This window comes from Schistocerca piceifrons, chromosome 1, assembly GCF_021461385.2.
Source record: "Schistocerca piceifrons isolate TAMUIC-IGC-003096 chromosome 1, iqSchPice1.1, whole genome shotgun sequence".
Classification (NCBI taxonomy): domain Eukaryota; kingdom Metazoa; phylum Arthropoda; class Insecta; order Orthoptera; family Acrididae; genus Schistocerca; species Schistocerca piceifrons.
In genome coordinates, this window is record NC_060138.1 from 742,078,577 (window position 1) to 742,083,904 (window position 5,328).

A 5,328-nucleotide genomic window follows, 5' to 3' on the forward strand; every position below is an offset into this window, starting at 1 on the left:
TGCTCGAGGCAGGATTCGAACCTGCGACCGTATCGGTCACGTGGTTCCAGACTGAAGCGCCTAGAACCGCACGGCCACACCGGCCGGCTAATCTCTGTCGTACTGTGTTTGAAAAGTCGAACAACACACTATTAAACAGATGGTCGTAACATTCTGATTCATGTACAGTGGTGAACATTAAACTATCACAGAGAAGTGTATCATTTGCAGCTCCATCTTATTATTAAATAACAATAAAATAATTTCGCACAAGTAGGATCAGGCAATTTGAATAGTTTCAAGTGACACTGACGAAATGAAGTCAGTGACCAGACGCGGACGCGGGGACAGAGAATAAATTTGTAAATAACTGATGGCAATCGAGTCCACCGGTTGCGCGTAGAAAACGGTACGTCCTTTGTTTGTGCAGCTGGCAGCCGGCACGCTCTGTGCTTGTTAACGTGTGTCGCGGCCAGCCCACAAAACCGTAAACAATTACCCTGGGAGCGCCACTCGTCATTATACACGCTCATATCTGGCCGCAATTATCTGGTTCGCAGCAGCGAGCCCGCGGCTTTATCTCTGTGAACACGCATTCATTACTCTCTCCAAAAGCAGACATTCCCGTTTTAACGTTGACGAGAAACTGCAAGGCGGCCTACCGCTGTATTGTTTAATTGGTTTGCTTTTAATTGGTTTCACAGAAGCCGGTAAAACGGGCAAAATTTTGCGGTTTTGCGGGTTGCGCGAATAACACTGGAACCGATAGAATGGAAATTTCCTGCTCCGAATACCGCTTTCATACATTGTGTAAGAGATTTGTTTCATCATTTCCGTCGCAGCCAGTGCATTACATCTGATATTACGTCAGTTTAACCGCAGGTAAAGCTTAACGAGTTAATTTCATGATGCTCATTTAAAGAACGCATTTTATCGCAAAATATAATTCACCGATTGAGGGAAACTTGTGTTTGATATAATCTATTTCCTACTTCTTCAAATATTAAACGACCTTTGTATTTGGCGTCTGTTCTTTTGAGCATGTCCAAAAGAACGGACACCATATGTATGTAAATAAGGCGAGGACCACCCAAGATATCTTCAGTACAGGTGCCCATCAGGCTCGAATTCTTACGGGAACCGGCGAAATATCGCGCTAATGAGGATAGTGGGCAAGAGGTGCTCACTAGTAGTGTGTGGGTAAGTTGAGAATTTCGGTCTGACGGGAGGCGTGCTATCATAGTCACTCAGTTGCGGTGTGTAGTGTGTCCGGGTGGTGCAGTGGTCAGCGCATCTAATAAGCAAGAGGCCCGGGCTAGAATCCCTCTCCGGCACAAATTTTCTACTTTCTACATTGATTTACATCAATGTTTGTAATTCCTGTGTGTCCTAAGTATCCTCTGTTTGTGAACTAGTAGTAAGGACATTACTAAGAGGCGGGAAATAGAAGAGAATGGCATGTCTTTTGTTCAGATTGTGGCTCTGAGTACTATGGGACTTAACATCTCAGGTCATCAGTCCCCTAGAACTTAAACCTTACTAACCTAAGGACTTCACACACATCCATGCCCGAGGCAGGATTCGAACCTGCGACCGTAGCGTGTTCAGATTGTAACAACCCTTTCAGCGCCTAAACGGCCCTTAATAACCTATAATTATCCACTGTAACTGCGTTTTTGGTTTCGCGTTTTTGTCTTGTAACCTCCCCCTCACTTATCGACCTTAATGACAGCGAAAAATTAAACCGCGTGTACCTAATGGAAATTTGGGAAAAAGCAATCGTCACCGAAGTTAATCTGTCGGTAAAGAGGGAGGAAAGGGTTACATCTAAATGAAAGGAAAAATGCAAATGAAACTGGTGGAAATTAATTTTGGAAAGGGGTAAAGTCAATAAAGAAAGTAAATGTGCGGCCGTTACGTTAACAATTAACTAGCGGTAATTAGATGTTTGAGGTTTGGGGAAAATTACGGTCGCTAGTCCTATGGACAATTACTATAATAACTGAAAAAGAAAAGTAATTACACATATAATTAGCACTAGAAGCGTGCAACTGTAGGTTGACACGTGTAGTGTGAAAACTGAAAGTTTGTCAGAAGTAATAACTTTCGCTGCACTCTGACTTAATTTAGCAAAAGAATTAATAAAACCGGAAAATTGAAAGTTAATTTAGTGACTGAAATTAATAAGAAGCTTTCTTTCTTAAGCACATCGAAATTCAGTAAAATACGGTTAGTCTTGGACTACCTCAACAATCATTTCAAAAGCTACTTGAATCTACGCAATTTAGAAATAAGAGATCTTACTTTGAACTTGAATTAAATGATTCTGAACAATTAACAATGGTAAAATTTAGTACGTACCAAGCTGAGCTGCAGTCACAGGTAAGCTAAAATACGGTAACCAAACTCGCACTCTTAATTTGTGCTTGTGTAATCTAAATATTGTAGCCAGCTATGAATACTTAAAGTGAACTTTGAATTTAAAGCAGTGAAATGGAATTATGCTGGCGTTTGAATTTCAACGACACTCGGGTTCATTTCGGAAAAGGAAGGGACCCTGCTTGGCAATGCAATTGGGACAATGAGCAACAAAGGTTCATGCTACGTTGCTGTAATTTTGTGATTTGAACAGTTTGAAAAGCTGAGGTCTGCCATACAGTTCTAAAACTTTACGTGCTTCCAGTCTTCCTTGTTGGTTGATTGAAGGTTTGAAGCCGTCGATCGAGGATGTGGCGACAGTCACTCATTGTCGGCCGTCGCTGTTGCAGAAGCTGGATGTTGGCGCGCCTTCTTCTCGACACGGTCACCAGACGAAACGGGCTCTTGACGTGCGCCAGCTAATGCTTCCCGTCCGCGACACCATGTCAGAAACTATCATCGCAAGTCGAGCGCAATTACATGCTGCCAAACCCCGAAAGCGCGGCAACTCGCGGGAGCTACACACAACACACCTGCTCCACTCGCTACTTCAGCCAGACTCCCTCTCTGCCCGCGCTCCACGCGGCAGAGTTAACACTACCAAAGATCCTACACACTTTGATTCTTCACACGACCCATCGATGTAATCGTTCGATAGCAGTTTTCCCTAGGCAAGACCCAGCGTAAAAATACAAATAATATTTACGAAACAAACCAATTATACATCGACATAAGTGCATAAATATATATATATATATATATATATATATATATATATATATATATATATACAAACAGTAAAACAATTACAATATATAAAGAGACAGAAATGTCATATCTTGAGGTAACAAAACAAGGAAAAAAAATAATAGTACAATAGATGGAAATAGGAGGATATGCATTTCCGGCGTTACAGTCTACAGTAGTTTCGTGATGTAATCAAACGAAAATACAAAAAAGCCACAAACGAAACTTACGTATATTTTACTGTATCCACTTAAAGTACATTTGCGTTTATCTGAGTACCTTTCAGTTTTAGAAATATTATTTGGTTCTCTCAATGTGAAACTTTCTGTGTAACTTCATAGTTGTATTATAACCATCAAAAATAAGCTGTAGCCACATATTAAAAATAAAGTGTGTTAAAAAGTTCAAGTCAGTAATATCGAGTGAAATGTTAAACGATAAATTCCATCCATTATCTTAAAAATAGCCTTTTTATTAACCACCTGTGAACATCTAGAGATACAGTTTCATCGTCGAGGTAACAATTTACAAGCGAAGAAATGCCAGACTGTTGTCGACGTGGTGGTGGAAAAGAATATACGTGGGTTATGTCCTGCTTCCAACCTTATGGAATTGTAATAAGGAAAATAAGTTTATGCCATATGTAAGTGAAAATGGGGATGACACGATACTGAAGTGTCACATGTGACAAAGTAGCACATCGTACACTGATTCGTATTTCCACCGCTATGATATCACAAAAACGCTCTCTCAGTAGCTATCTGTAGCCCAGAAGATGATGCACGCTTCTAAACGTGCTTTAAGGACTATTAAAGGAAATATCGTTTGTAGAACGATCGACAGAATTGGACATCTTATATCAAATTTGTGAGGAAAGTCACTTCGTCTACCGAATAATTCGTGCGCTATCGAATGATGTCCGTTGTGGTAAGGCCGTTTCGGACAGCGAGATTAGTGCTGTTGACCTGCTATATCGCTTCGGGTGGCAGAGCGAATGTGCTGTCAGTTTGAGCACCGATACTTTTCCAGTTCATCTATGGCTTCGGCGTTTACCGAAGTCGACATTACATCTCTAGCCAAGTTGTTATGATTTAATGTGGGTGACCATTTTCTTTCCTTTGTATTACAGACTATACACAACATCGCTTAACACAAAAAATATGTTTCTAAGCTGTCATTCTTTGGGTGGGAAAATTACTTTTCTTGAAGATACAAACATGGAGATTGAATTGTACATGCGCCATCGTGTGTAAAACAGAAAGAATAGAAAACAATATTCCAGAATGATATATTCACTCTGCAGCGGAGTGTGCGCTGATATGAAACTTCCTGGCAGATCAAAACTGTGTGCCGGACCGAGACTCGAACTGTGTACCCGCGTAAGGCAAAGGTCCCGAGTTCGAGTCTCAGTCCGGCACACAGTTTTGATCTGCCAGGAAGTTTCATATCGGCGCGCACTCCGCTGCAGAGTGAAAATCTCATTCTGGAAACATCCCCCAGGCTGTGGCTAAGCCATGTCTCCGCAATATCCTTTCTTTCAGGAGTACAAGTTCTGCAAGGTTCGCAGGAGAGCTTCTGTAAAGTTTGGAAGGTAGGAGACGAGGTACTGGCAGAAGTAAAGCTGTGAGGACGGGGCGTGAGTCGTGCTTGGGTAGCTCAGTTGGTAGAGCACTTGCCCGCGAAAGGCAAAGGTCCCGAGTTCGAGTCTCGGGCCGGCAGGAAGTTTCAGAAAACAATATTGTCTGGCAGCCAGACAGCGATTCCGTGGGCTGCTTTCGCCAACATGGTAATGCACACACACACATATATATATATATATATATATATATATATATATATATATATATATATATATATATATATATATCAGCAAAACCACAGGAAATAATGGAAATAATGTTTCTTAGTCAAGGAGTGACTTTGCGTGGAGAAAATTTCAAGTGTTTGGAACTCCTCGTCACCCCCATATTAAACTGTGAGGCACATATTTGTAAGTAGGCTATTTAGGTTTTTATGTTGGTAATGCCACGTAGCGCTCTGTATGAAAATCACTGACTGTGCTGTGTGCAGTCTGTGGCTGGTTGGCATTGTTGAAATATTCGCTATTGTAGTGTTGGGCAGGTGGATGTGAACAGCGCGTAGCGCTGTGCAGTTGGAGGTGAGCCGCCAATAGTGGTGGATTTG

At 41.6% G+C, this 5,328-nt stretch overlaps 1 non-coding gene across 1 annotated transcript; it reads left to right on the forward strand.

Annotated features, from left to right (window-relative positions):
• Positions 1-4,788: 4,788 nt before the first annotated feature.
• Trnas-cga lies at positions 4,789-4,863 on the forward strand. Its single transcript has one exon. It is a non-coding gene; the product is annotated as a tRNA-Ser (tRNA).
• The last annotated feature ends 465 nt before the right edge of the window (positions 4,864-5,328 follow it).